This window comes from Pteropus vampyrus, unplaced genomic scaffold (genome assembly GCF_000151845.1).
Source record: "Pteropus vampyrus isolate Shadow unplaced genomic scaffold, Pvam_2.0 Scaffold353, whole genome shotgun sequence".
Taxonomy (NCBI): domain Eukaryota; kingdom Metazoa; phylum Chordata; class Mammalia; order Chiroptera; family Pteropodidae; genus Pteropus; species Pteropus vampyrus.
In genome coordinates this window covers 1,515,939-1,530,959 of record NW_011889134.1, presented here as the reverse complement: position 1 = coordinate 1,530,959, position 15,021 = coordinate 1,515,939, and the positions used below count along the sequence as shown (strand labels likewise).

At 38.3% G+C, this 15,021-nt stretch overlaps 1 long non-coding RNA gene across 1 annotated transcript in view; it reads right to left on the bottom strand.

Moving 5' to 3' along the window:
• Positions 1–8,300, bottom strand: part of LOC105304813 — a 23,958-nt gene extending 15,658 nt beyond the window's left edge. Inside the window, exons 1-2 of the long non-coding RNA XR_002776981.1 lie at positions 8,203–8,300; positions 8,011–8,103 (exon numbers count right to left, since the gene is read on the bottom strand). This is a non-coding gene — a long non-coding RNA (uncharacterized LOC105304813). The remainder of the gene's footprint in view (positions 1–8,010; positions 8,104–8,202) is intronic.
• Between the last annotated feature and the right edge of the window lie 6,721 nt (positions 8,301–15,021).

Below are 15,021 nucleotides of genomic sequence, written 5' to 3'. Positions count from 1 at the left end.
GCTATGAAGAAAGTCACAAATATCTGATAAACACATTCTAAAGGAGATGGCAAATACAGAGGACTAAGGTCTCTTTACAGTTTCTTTATGACCCCTGTGGACATTAGGGTGGTGATAGATCTAAGAAAAAATTAATAGATTTAATTGAAGTTTTATGATGTCAACATAAGAAACATTCAAACCTGCAGAGAATTTTTACAAGTTTATTTGAGACAAACTGACGACAATATACAAGATCTCAAATGCTCCCAAGAATAAGTTTTGCAGCTTTCATGCATTTGGAATTAAGGAAGGAATGTAGAAAGCGAAGCGAGGATTGGATTACAGAATAGTTAGCAAGATTATGTGCTCTTTTGAAGGTGGTTACTTCAAAGACATACTAATCTAGATGCACAGAAACAATGGACAGGACTTGCTTACAGGAAAGATAAACTTTTTACTTAAACGTCATATGCCTGGAACGTGACTACCCACCATGACCTGCCCAGTTAGGAATTTATGATCAGATCTCTCTATGAGGGTTACTTTCCATAGAGCCCCTTTTTCAGTTCACAATGACAAAATAAGAACATCTTTGATGAGAATTTAAAACTACTGAGCACTGACATTTAAAGCATAAACAAATGAAGAACAATGAGAAGAAAAACTCCTAACCGCCCTAGCTATCCCCAGCTGACCCAGTAAGAACCTTTTCCTGTGATTTAGTATACTATTGCTGAAATGTTTGTCCTTTTTCTCCCTGCTCTGCTATCTTTTAGAGAGAATAAAGCTGAACAATAACATTTATTTTAAGTTAAATAGTGGCAGTTGAAATGTGGATTAAGTCCAATCAAGACCTCTAAAAAATACCACTAGCACTTTTTAAGTCAGCATGGTAGAATTTTTTCCAGTAGATTAAAAAAAAAAGGAGTATTTATACGAATAGACAAATAAAACCCAGAAATGAGAGGATGAAAGAAAGACCAGCAAAGATAAACATTAACGGAAAAATAAAGGAAGAAACCATAAGTGTGCTTAGCTGAAACCCTTGAAAAGGCCAGAGAGTGAAATGAGGAAGGGGATGGGTGGTGGGGGGAGTTATTTGTTCTAGACAGGCCAGCTGGGACTGAATGTTCTCTGATTTTTTATAATATGGACCTAGCAAAGAAGCCCAGCCAACACATAGTGAGAGTCACTAATTTTAAAGCCCCTATATTTTGTTTAGGAGATGCTATGAGAAACTTAAGTCCAACAAATGAAATGTTTGTGCTGCCAATTTGGGCATGCAGAAAGCAATAACACTTAGTTTGAACATATAACACCCCTTTGGGGGTTAAACATACTGGAAATGTATCAGAATTTAAAACATACAGTTCTGAGACTATTCTAGGAGTTGCACTGTGAAACAATATTTTTGAACGTTTTAAATCATCACCGAGAAAAAGGGCAGTTTTAGTTTTTAAGAACTTTGTAACTTTTCCTTTTACTTAGATGAAATTTAAGAGAATCATTTTAGAGAAAGTAAAATAGCTTTGACTTACTGAGTAAGACCGAAACCATACTCTTGTGACAGAACTCTATCCATATATTATTATGAAAATTGCTTAACCCCAGAAATGAAAACCCATTCTTCTTAGTCACCTGTTTTCTTTCTTTCTTTTTTTAAGTGTCTGCTCTCACTAAATTTTCCAAGATTCATATATTTGGTTTTTCATTATTCTGCAACACTGAAAACTGACTCATATTTCAATATTTTTAATATAACTTGCTTTCTTCTAGGAGATGGTTCTAATAAGAATGCTTCCTGAAATATAGATAAGAACAAGATGTTATCTTAGCCCTAACATACACACACCAAGATACAGCCCCTGTGTGATCCAGGATATCACCCCTTGGTATCATATTAAAAACAGTTCTAGTCTACAGCCATGCCACCCTGAATGTGCTCAATCTTGTCTGATTTCAGAAGCTAAGCAGGGTCTGGGCTGGTTAGTGCTTAGATGGGAGACCACCTAGGAATACCAGATGCTGTAGGTGTTTAAAAAAAAAAAAAAACAGTTCTAAATCTGACAGGCTGAGTTGTTGCTTTAAATCTCTGTACTTTTCAAATTATACATTTTTCGGATTTCATGTAACCCAGTTTGTGGCATGTTTATTACTTTTTAGGTTACATCTAGCTTGTGATTAACACAGAAATAAATTTACCCATACCATGAATTAGTTGCTCATTACCCAGGCTCATTACCTGTGCAGCACCTTTAAGGTGCTTACTTTTTCAATTTTTTCTTTTCCTGACACAACCCAATAGTCTCTAAACTACCCAGTCAGGTAATTCAAGGGTCAAGTACAGATCAAGATATCTCTGGAAACAATGTTGCCAGGGCAATAGAATGGAGCCTGGTGCCCTAGAGATACCCTCTTCACCCAATTCTTCTTCTCTCTGCTCCCTCAACCCCTCTGCAGGAGGGCGGACATTGACTCCACCCCCAACAAGAGCAAGGCACTGCTTTGGTATTTTTAGACTAACTAGGAAAGTTGACGGAACCACAAAGTACAACTAGAAACATGCAAAAAAATTGGGGCAATTTTTTAATAAGGAATTGGGTATGAAAACCTTCCAAGTGTGATTTTTGGGGTCTCATAAATCAAATTCAAGAACTTTCTCCTATCATTGTAAAAAGTGGTTATGTGGGCTATGTCAAGAGTCAATTTATAGTAACTGACTATTTTTTTTAGTATTAGTACCAGATAACTATTTTGTTTCCTTTCTGAGACTGTGTAAAGATAATTCTTTCCTTTCTTACATAAATATTATTGAAAAGTTAAATGATCACAAAAGGCTTTTAGGCATTTATTTTTATGGGGCCATAAAATTTTCCAAGCAGAAGAGATAGGTTGCTTGTTGCAGGTTGGGTTTCCTAAAAGCAAATGCTGGGATGGATTTGGGATCCGTACCTGTGAAAGGAGGGTAGGGGACAAAATTGGATTGGGCAAAGGAAAACAGGAACTTTGATGCAAGCCAACAAGCCTTGGCCAACCCACCTGGGAGCTGTGGTGAGTAGAGCCCATCAGCGGTGGCCCACACTGGGTGGAAAAAGTTGGGTAGGCTTTTATCCCTCTCTCATCTCAGTCACTGGAGGTGGGCTGCCTGGGCAGAGGGAGACATGGGCAACGCGACTCTCTGCAGCTGAGGCAGACCCAGAAGGATATGTCAGCTATGGGCTGTCTGCTGACAGCACTCTCCACAGCAAGTTCTTTCTCAAGGAAAGATCCAGGCAACACATCTCCATGTCTGCCACTCCAGCACTAACTGGCCAGACCAGGGTACTACCTAGTTGCCTCTATGAAAGGCACCCGTACCTTCTGCTTTAAAGAGACATGCCATTTAAGTAAAAATATTTAAACAAAAAAATATTTAACCTTCATAAGTCACTTTTAAAAACACAGGAAATGTCATTCTTAGGGAGGCCTGCCTTCAGTTGTCCCCATGTTTGTTAAGCCTACTTTCCTCTGCCAAAGTTGGCAAGCATTCTCCTCTAGTAAAAAACTACCTTTAGCGTCTGTTCCTCAGCCTCAAGCTCTGCAGCTTGAGCTGGTTCTATGAACCTCATAGCTAACAGTGGTGATTGGCTGGCAGAGTGTCTTTCATCTTCAGACACCTTCAGGAGCTAGAAAAAGTGAACCAGAGTGATTTCTGGCTTGCTAGTCAGTTCCCAACTACAAGGAGAAGTGCTTTCTGGTTGATTATGTAAACAACAAGCTCCACAGGCCCCTGTCAAACAGAGTTGCCGAGGCTGCCTCAGCAGAAGCAATGCTGTGAGCTGATGTGCCTAACAACCCCTCCTCAATCAGGCTGTCCCTAGGATTTTCTTTCCTTCTCTAGCATAATCATCTTTATCATTCAGCCATGGGCAGTCACTTTGCTACGTTGCCATGGAGATTACACTGAAGATAATCACTTGTGAACAGGCACTGGCTTTGACAACCCACTCCTGTCTGATGTTGCTTCTGCCCTCTCAGTCTGAACATGGAGAGACACTGAGAGGAACAGAGCATGGACTCCAAGGTCAACAGCGTTACCACTAATTCTAGACTCAAATCACAACTTTATCATTCAGGCTCATTGAGGACTCAGTTCCTTTGGCTCTTAATTTCAGTCCTAACTCAGATCCTCTTCCCCACAGCTGTGAGTCTTTGAACAAATCTTTTCTAAATCTCTGTTTTCTCATCCAAAAATGCGGAGAGTGTGTGGCTGGGGTGTTGATGACTAACTCCAAAATTCCAGGTGCTAGGCTACTGTTGCACATTGTCAAAAAAAACGTATTGGAACTCCATTCTCTATCATGAATCAATCACCCTGCAAGTAAAAATAAAATTTAAAACATCTGTTCATTGGTGCTGAGATGCTTAGACAATAATAAGATTATATCTCAAATCAATAGCTGTATTTTTAACAAGAAATCAATCAGTATACCACTTTTGGTGTGTGATGGTACGGGGTTGAGATTATCTACTTTCTCTTTAAACCAATTCAAAGTTTGCTTTAAACAACAAGAATCTAACTTTGGTTCTTCAAAAGTTCATTCAAAAAAAGCAAACTGTCTTAAAGAAAAACTGCAATGAAACCGTTCTCAGCTCTTCTACTGGGTGAGACTGACACCTGCTGGCTTCTTCTTCCTATGCAGCCATGCGTGGGAAAGAAAGAATACTTCGCAGGATTCTACTATGCAAACACATGTGATCAAGAATTGCAGAGTTATTTGGAAAGTAATATGTCAGGGCATTCATGCTGGAAATGTACTGAGCAAGACACAAATATATTTCAGTTATACATTTGGGGACTAAGGGTAGGGGAATAATGTATCAATAAATAAATTTCAGTGAGAGAGACAGACAGAGACAGACACAGAGAATGATACAAAAAAAAATTTTAAGGAAACTATTTTAAAATTTTTTCATGATTTATAAGATTAAAATTTTTTCATGATTTAATCTATTAGTGATCACTATGTGTTTATAGAAAATCAAGGCGACAGACAATATTAAAGAAAATGAGAGAGAAACGAAAAAAAAAGGAAATATAAGGAGAACGAGATGAAGACAGAGAGCCTGGAGCAGACATAGAAAAAGAGGCAAAATGTGAAGAGGCAGATCCAGACACAAAGAGGCAGAGACAGCTTGAGTTAGGAAGGAAGAGGGGAGATCATTCACTTTCTCCAAACAAAACTGCCCCATAAAGTAAAGCAAAATGATCCAAGAGTGTTTCAACTGTTTGTTGGCTGACATACCTCCCTTAGCTGGCTGGTCTCTTAAAATGACAATTTTATCTTTGTGACACCCAATGGTGGGAGAATATTTGTACAATCTTGCAGTCCCTTTACAGGGCAGCTAAACATTCTCCGTAGTGAAGGACACATTTCTGAGACAATGGTAAGTCAAGAGTTTTATTTCAAAGGGGGCTTACTAAAATGTCACTGCATACTTCATATTCTTATAATCAATCTCCTAGCACTAGGATAATTAGTTCTGCTGGAAGAGGGGATACAAATGCAGCCAAGTCATTTATATTAGGACTGGATGATTCCACTTAAATGATAGATGAATGGCAACATATTCAGCTGAAACAAAAAGTAAAATAAAATTAATCTGAATATGCTTAATGCTATAACAAAATACACTTTCTATGCTATAATTTTTCTGACCCTTTGGGGTAGAAGTCAGAAGATGAACATCCTCCTCCTAGCTCTGCCACTTCTTGGAAATATTTAACCTCTCTGAAGCTCTGTTTCTTTATCCATAAAACAGAGACACAAACAACCTATTCTACCTCTCTTGGAGGATTATGAAGATCAGAGTGAAGTGATGTCTGTAAAAACACTGTAAATTTTTCTGAGCTATACTGAAAAATGTGAAATCGAAAAAATTATCTCTGGACTAGTGAAGAATGAACAGCTTTGGAAAAGAGAAAGATGCTGAATAAGGGCCATCTGCAAGCAAAGAAAGCATTCCCAAAGGGACCCAGTCCTGCCTAGTGTCTGGGTGGAAGCTCTCAGAAGCCATGGTAACGAGCCCTAGACACATCATTAGCAAATGGAAATATTAGACACACAAGTTTCCTCTCTGACTCTCAATGTCGATTTAAATAAGTGCCCTATCTGTTCCTCATTTGAACAAGCTGTTCTCAGATTAGTTTCAAATTATCATTTAAAAAAATGTACCTTTCCATTTAGTCTAATTTTGAATTAGAAGTGGCTATAGGTGCTGTCAGAGAGTGACGAAATGAAGCTGCTCCTATGAGTAGGTTCCATCGTTGGTCTGAGGTGTGTCCCTAACCATCCCCTGGTTTTGTGTGCATGTGACTCGGGCTACAGAACAGGGATCTCAGACAGAGATGAGATTTTCCCAGGTCCTGGGCATCACCTCCTCTCAAGCAAACATTTGATTCCATGAAGACAGAGGGCCACACAGTGGGGTGTGAATCACAAAGTGATGTCACCACTCGTATGTGTTTTCCAGTTATTGGGGATAACTCTACCTCGCACATGACTAAGCAAGTTTTTTTTAAAATCTAGAACTTTGAGAACTACATAGAATTAATTTTCACCTTAGAAATAATCTCATAATTGTATCTAAAAAAATAAGAAGTTGGACAAGCAGACTCTGAAAAATTGCTTCCAGAAAGGTGATATTGGTTTTTGTCATTATTTGCATAGTTTTATGAAAGGCAGATCTAATTCTGAGTTTATGAACCTCAGCAGAGTCCAAGCAGAGATCATAGGCCCCAGAGTAAGCAAGAAGAAAAGATCACAGTTTTAGTTTATTTTTTACTTCATTCTTTTAGAAATTATAACTTTGTATATATTTTATGATTGCAAAATAGAATATCATAATGCATTTAAGTAATTTATAGATGTACATGATATATAAATAAAATTGTTCACTAATATTAGTGCCTTATCCCAAAGAAGTTTGCAGAACACAGAAATAAAAAATATTTAGAGAGTGTACTCTGTTTTATATTGTCATGTAGAATATCATGTGTCGCCTAGTAGATTAGTTGATCTTAAAAACTCAGTTCTGTCCCAAGCTTACATGTGTCATAGACTGATACTAAAATTCTAGAACTTTTATCCTAAGTGAGACCAGTAAGACAGTGAAAATGCATTAATATCAATTAATTGTGACTAAAAGCAAAACTAATGGAGCTTGGTCTAGTGGCATTACAGATATCAGCATATAACAATATGTAACCTGCATACAAATCCATGAAAATACTAACGTCACACATATGGTGTTATGTTTATATTTCTCAATAGAACTCCTGTCATGGCATGCTAGCCCCTTAAGGCTGAAGGAGAGAGAGAGGGAGAGAGAGAGAGAAAGAGGGAGAGAACAAGAGAGTAGACAGGCTTAAAATGAAATCACTTGTTTTAAGGTCCCACATCAGCAAACAAGATTTAGTACCTAACCAAATTACAGTTTCAATCTTCTCCAAGAATGTAACCTTTAACCAGACAACCTGAAACTTTCAGCACTAGGAGGTAATCTCTGAGAAACCCCTTAAATTCTCCTTAAAGGGGTGACTTTGCCTTACCTAAAACAGTGCATTATTTGATAATAATTCCCCTCCCGCCCCACCCCCACATGTCTTTTAAAAGTTTCACTTTCTGCAGCTCCACGGAGCTCCCTTCTACTTGCTAGAGAGGAGCTGCCTGATCTATGAATCCTTTAATAAAGCCAATTAAAGCTTCAAATTTTCCTAGGAAGAATTTTGTTGTTTTAACAAAGCTAACCTGCAATTGAATTTTAATTTAATCCAAAGTCTGGGATATTCAAGAACTTGATCTTTGAAATAGCACAGTCAAGGGCGAGAGAAGCTAACATGGTAACTACGTCCTCATTAGAAAAGTATAGCTTTTTATGTTGATCTAATCTGACATATCTGAGGAATTACAGATAGAAAAGGTGAGAAAACATTGGCTTAAATACAGCACCAAGGGGCCATCTCTCCCTGTTGCATGAGTAACTTACTGTTATTACGTGATTCACGTTCTGGAATGAGACGCCCTTCGGAGTTGAGTCATCAGCAGAATCAGGTGAGCCAGGTTCTGAGACAGTGCCTTCCTGTGGGGCAAAAATTAACTCATCATGACTCTTTTATTTTGCAACCCTCTGTTTTGAATTTTAAATAAATAAGAATTCTCTACTTGACCCTCCATTCACCTCATTATGGCAGAATCCAACCCCCAAAGACACAGAGATGTTGGCTTCCTTCAGATTCAACACAACTGGGCAGGCCCAACCCTAACGCCTTGGGCATGACTCACTCAGTAAAGTGCCAGTGAGGAAGGCTGTGAAGTCAACTCCTCAGCTGCTTCCAAAGACCACAGCAAACAGAAAATGCATTTCAAAAGGTAGAGTGCAAAAGGTTTTCAAAGTTGTGCTTCAATTAATAGACAATTAATACAAGGACTTAAACAAGAAAATGTTGCTACTTCTCAGCTTAATTGCCGAACATCCTATTATTTACCCCAGTTAGGAGTTCAGAAAAAAGTAGAGGTTTTATAGACCTTAATAAGTCCTCAGCTTACATTTTTTTCTTAAATTCCACTCCTTACTTTGATAAACCATGTTAAAGAGAAAACCACAGGCCCAAAATGGCATCATTTGTGCTAAAGCCCATGATACCAAACCTAGAATTAATACCTCACCTAATCGCTGTTTCAGTCTCTCCCAGAAATATAATCAACCAGTCTGGAATTTTCTGGTTGATACTAACAAGTTAATCTGTCACATGGACCCTTTCCATCTCACCATAGAAAGAAGCAGCAATCTGCATAATGAAATCCTTGCCATTCGCTTCCCTCCAAAAGATATCCTAGTCTAAAAATATTTTTTTCCTATTGTTAATAGCTTCGATGACCCACCCTGTTTCTATAAAAGCCTTCTATCCTGTTGTCGAATCACTACGTCATATACCTAAAACTAAATTAACCAATATAAGATTTTATACCAGCTATATTTAAATAAAAAATCAAAAGCAACAAACAAACAAGGCAAACAGAGACTCGTAGACACAGACAAGAGTTTAGTGGTTACCAGAGGGAAGTCAGGAGGTGGGGAAGGTAGATAAGGGTAAGGGGGGGTGTTAAATACATAGTGACAGAAGGAAATTTAACTTTGAGTGGTGAACACACAATGCAATATACAGATAATGTATTATTGAATTGTACACTTGAAACCTATGTAATTTTATTAACCAATGTCACTCCAATAAATTTTAAATAAATAAATAAATAAATAAATAAATAAATAAATAAATAAATAAATAAATAAAAACTTCCGTTCTGTATAACTCCTCAAGCACCCCTCTGGTTGCCTGATGGGATGCTGCCCAACTCATGAATCTCTTAATAAAGCCAATTATATCTTCAAATTTACTTGGTTGAATTTTGTTCTTTATGAACCATGCTCATTCAAAATCAATCTGTCCATCAAAAATCTAATCCCAACATGGACAGGGAGGAAAGCCAGGGATCAAATATGCTAGCACATTCTTGTGTCAAAAAGTCATAGCCGATCTGCTTTAAAATATTGCCACATACAGAATAATTTTTTAAAAACTCTTAAAGTAGCAAGTGCCTTTAGGGATCCTATGGACATTACTTTCCTCTTGTCTTTGAAGTAGAAAATACTCAAAGCTCAATCAACTTCATATTCCCGAGAATCACCAACATCTGGGGGCCAGATACTCCCCATGATGTAGGACAGGGCAAATTTCCCCAAGTGACGGGGTGACCAAGCCCTGTACCGAGAAGAGGGTCCCCTGTCAGAGAGTGGAGAAAGAATTCAACACACACACCAGAGTTAGAATCAAAGGGAAAGTTTATTAGGTAAGGGGTAACATTCCACAGACAGAGTGTGGTCTCCTCTCAGAGGCAGAGAGTGAGAGGGATGGTGAGAGAGACAGTGAAAGACAAAGTAAAAGCACTGAGAGGGACAGAGTGTTCAGGGAATTCATTTTCTATGCCATTCTTTAGTTCCCATTTCCTTTGACATAGACACACAGTGAGGAAAGGGAAGAGTGTAGCTTGAAAAGGCAAGAATATGTAGCGTGAAGGGCCTGCTGGCAGTTCCCAACCTTTAATCCTTAGGTTCCCCGAGGTTTTAGCCACAGGGAATGACTCTGTTGGTGCCTGTTTTCCCTTCACAGACAGGTATGGGGAACTGGTTGTTAGCAATCCCAGTAGCAATCTTCCTTTGCTCTGAAGGTATCCTCCTAGCCTGACTGCAGGGCCGATGAACATATTGCAGTCCCTGATTGTGGCTTTATTAACATTTTAATTCTCTTGCCTCCTCCCTACATTACCTGGAGCTTATTAAGAGACAGGCACCTGGCTCATTACCTCCAGCCCAGATCCAACACACCTCGGCTATCCTTACTTCTGCAACAGACAACTCAAAAAACTCTATTCTGAAGAGCACAGGCCCCAGATTCAAACTGTCTAGTTCCAAATCTTTAGCTTTTCCACTTGCTAACAATATGACCTTTACAAGCTTTTTAACCTCTGATGTCTGTTTCTTCATCTATTAAAAAGTAACTTATTGTATTGGTGTGAGGATTAAGTGAGTTAATAAATGTAAGAGATGCTCAGTACTCAAGTGTAATGGCTAGAGGCTGGAGAGAAGAAGAGATGGATTTGTCCGATATATGAGGCTATGGCTCAGGGAGCATGCTAGAGTTTTCCCTCCTCTCCACTTGAAGGGAGGAAGAGAGTGGTTTATTCTCAATGAAATCTAGTGAGGAAGGCTTCAAGAGAATCTTTAGTAGAAACTGTGGGTACCTAAGGAAGGGGAGCTAGCATCTCTCACAGTTGGATATCTGCTTTGCTACCCTTCAGCCACCTAGACAGAGAAAAGTAAATTGGACAGAAATGGCAAATGGGAAAGGGATGGGCGGCAAGCATGAGGCTTGTCTAAAGCATGGATGTTGAGTTTCCTTTGAGCTAAGTGCATATCTTGGAAGGAGCTGAACTGATTCTCTACCCAGACAGCTGCCAACTGGGCAAGCGGACAGGGAGGTGAGCCTCTGGGGACGTGAGCCAAGGGGTGTTAGTAGAACAAGAGGTGGAGCCAGACCCCCGATGGGAAATTGGGCAATGGGAAGGCCCTGGGCCCTCAGAGACTCTTCCAGAGGCACCCTGAGAGAGCTGGTTTTTCTAACTGTCACACAGAGAGAAGTGGCAACAAACATCTGAGGGGACTGTAGGCGCACTAGTTAAAAAGGCACGCACTCCTTTCCACCACCCTCCTCAAGGCCTCCACACATCAGAGGACTCAGAGACCTCAGAAGAGGAGGGAGGAGTCATGGGGAGGCAGTCACACACCCACGCCCACTCCAAGCCCCCTATATGCCAGCCTGGCCAGTGGATGGAGAAGGGTATATTAGATTGACTACGAATTAGAATTTAAATTGTACTGAACGGAGGCTTTTAAATACCCTAATAATGTCTGCAAATGTCCTAATAATGTTCAGAGTCATTGAAAGGCAGCATGTGAGTTTGAGAAAGCATGGTTGGAGTCAGTGCTGAAAGAAAAAGAACACTGTTTTGTGTTTGAATCACGATGAGTTAAGATGGATGAATAAACTGGTTAGAAGGGTATCATAGTGATGACGGAGGTTATTAATTCCTAAATTCAGCTTTTTTATCAATACCAGACTGTACATGTCTTACAAAAGAGAATTAAAATATTTTAAGAGTGTAATTACCAAGTATTATCCTGGATGATACCTACCTCATAATCTTTATGCTCTGACATCTGATCCCCACCCCCAAATCACAGAGTGAGTTTCTGCTTATTTCTCTGTAATCTAGTCCCTGCCTTCACCCTAGCTGACTGGACCAGCAGGGATCACCTGACTAGAGGGAATCATTTGTTCTTCACTGTCTAAAGTCTAAAAGTCTATCATATTAAGAAACAAAACAAAACAAAAACTTCCTACAGAGACAGTTCTCTGAAATCAGGGCAAAAGCAATTAATTGTACTCCTCTAATAAAGTCAGGATAAGGTTACCCTTTGCTTTGGGTTTGTTGTTTTTTTTTAACTCAATTTCTGCATATGTATTTGGTATGGGGCACCCCACTAATCTATTTATATCAGTTATATCCATTCTTTTTTAGTCTTGTTACTTTTTTCAAAATTTCATCTCTTTGATTTTAAACAACAAAGTATATTAGACCAATCGTGGTTTAAAACTGAAAAGTATAAAGATCCTAAAGGCAACAAGTCTTGGCTTTTTTTCCTTTTAGTCTTCAATTTCAGTGCGTGTAATGGATTGGCATGTAATTTATTATGCCTATTTTAAGCCCATGTGTAGTAAAAATGTTTCTTGTTAGACTTTCGGGTGTTAATTCCATCTTTATAAAGATAAAATTCATGAAATGGACCAACCGGTATTCTTTAAAGTATGATTCACACACCCCAGGGACATGTACACACAGAAATCCACTAAAGTGCAGGAAAGACATTAGAACTTCAGTTTAATTTTGATCATAGCGTTTTATATTTCAATTTTTCTATCTGTATGTCTTAAATTGACATAATGCATTATTGAAGTATATATTATTATATATAACTTATATATAATTTGTAATTTAGGTATATAACTTATAAATAAATAGGCACACATGTATTGAGTTGGCATGCTCAAAAATAGCAAGAGTACACTTGAAAAATTTAGGCTACTGAGCCAAGAAATTGCCACTTTTTCTCGCCAGCCTGCTTTTCAATCCTAGAGCATAGTGCCATCTGGTGGTTTCTGATATTTGAGCAAACTGGCTGCCCGCTCTCATCCACACTTCATACAGGCCTCTCTTAAAGCACTGGTATGTTGACTTTTAATAATTTGTTTCTATGTCTCCCTATCATATCAACTTCTAAAGAAACACTGTCCAGTAGAAGGATAATATGAGCCACAAGCATGAGTTGCACACAGAATTTTAAATTTTCTAGTACCCGCATATAAAAAGGTAACTAGTAAAATTTATATTGATAATATATCTAATCCAATATATTCCAGTTGTTACCATTTTAATGTGTAATTAATATGAAAACATTACTAATGAGATATTTTACATTTTTTTCACATTAAGTCTTCAAAATCCAAGTGCATTTTATATTTATAGCACATCTTAATTCAGACTAGCCACATTTCAAGTACATAATAGCTACACGTGTCTAGTGGATTGTTTTGAACAGTAGGTTTCTAAAGGCAGGGTCTGGTATGTCCTTGCACTTAGTAAATGTTTAATAAGTTTTTCAAAAATAAATAACTTTAAGCTGACAATGCCACTAGACGTTTTCTGGGAAAAGCTATCATGTATTAGGCCTCTGTGAATAAACACCATAAAGAATATACAAACAAGTCTCCCCTATAGAAGAAAAGAAGAAGAGTCTGGCAAATCTTATCGATTGCCAGCTTTATTTTAAAAATTCCTTTGAGAGGTAAGTTTTTTTGCACATGTCTTTTAATGTATTTAAATAATTGTCCTAAAATTAGCAATTGTTGGACTCTTAATTTTGTACCTGGACATCTCTTTATGATATTCAATACATTTTATTATCACTTTTTAAATGTCTTCTCACTCTGCCAGCATAGTACACCCTTTAGCAAAAACCACTCTGTCTTGTTCACTGCTGTATAGTCAGTGCCTATATTTATGGCTGGCACATAGTAAGTATTCTAAGAGTATATTTGTTGACTTGAAAAATTTGAGAGCTTGGATTGATATATATTCCATTTTTTTCTGGATCTGTAGATGTTATCTATGTTTTTCATTTATTTAAAAAACATGGAATTCATAAGTATGCATAAATATTTGAGGCAGAGATAGTTACAAAATATGGCTCCTGCCTTCGATCTAATGCACAAAAGTTTCCAAATTTAATCCTAGCTCAGGATTCTTCTTCCCAGACCACGCCAACACCTGCATTCATGATGGAGACTCAGTATCATGCGTGTGTATAGCATTTCTGACACACTCTCTCCTACGTATTCTTGTGAGCTTCCTAACAACCCAGAGAAACAGGTGTTTCCACTTCCTATAGGCTCTGAAAAGTTAAATAACTACGTGTCAAAATATTAGTAAGCAACAGAACCAGTCATAGAAACCAAGTGTTTTGACTCTTGGAACATATTTCCACAATATGACTCTACCTCTGAAGTTTGAGAATACATTTTCCAAGTCATCTAATCTTTAGATATTAAATATTCTAAAATGTCTGCTTTTTGTTTTTAAAATGTCTGCTTTTTGTTTTTCTTTAATTTTTATCTTATGTGATTCACACAACCTCCTCCAGAACTCTGGGTATTAAACCAATGACACCAACACAGAATAAATAAGATTTGGCAACATGTAAAAACTCCCCAGACGCAGTGGTCGGGGGCAGCATGTGCTGATGTGCAGGCTGGGCACTGTGCAACCTTGCAAAGTGCCGGTCGGGTGCACAACTTGCAAACCACAATTGGCAGCCTTGGGGGTGGTCACCTCCCAGGTCAAGACAGGGAAAACAACCCTAGAAATCAAATCTCAGTGTAGTACAGTATAAACAAAAGCTGAATATCATCAGGGGTACTAAGACATCAGAAAGAAGAATGTATGGCTGAAGGAGGGGGGCCTCAGCAAAGTGGCCTTCACAACCAGAGGGCACATGCCTTTAGGGCTGGAACCAGCCCCAAGTTGTTTTTACATCCAACATTGTGCCCAATAGGTCTAGTTCATGACCTGAAATCAATGATCATATATTCCTTTAAAAGTGTGTGTGTGTGTGTGTGTGTGTGTGTGTGTGTGTGTACGTGTCTGAGGGCTTTGCAAAAGGCAAATTTTTTGCAGGTTAATAATAATCATAAAATAAATACAAAGTTGTTCTCACTTATAAAGTACTTGAGAAATACCAGAAAATGTTATGAAACATTCAGTTGGCATGTGATTTGAGACCCATATCCACTTTTTAAAAGTGAATAGCTCTTAAGAAAGAAAG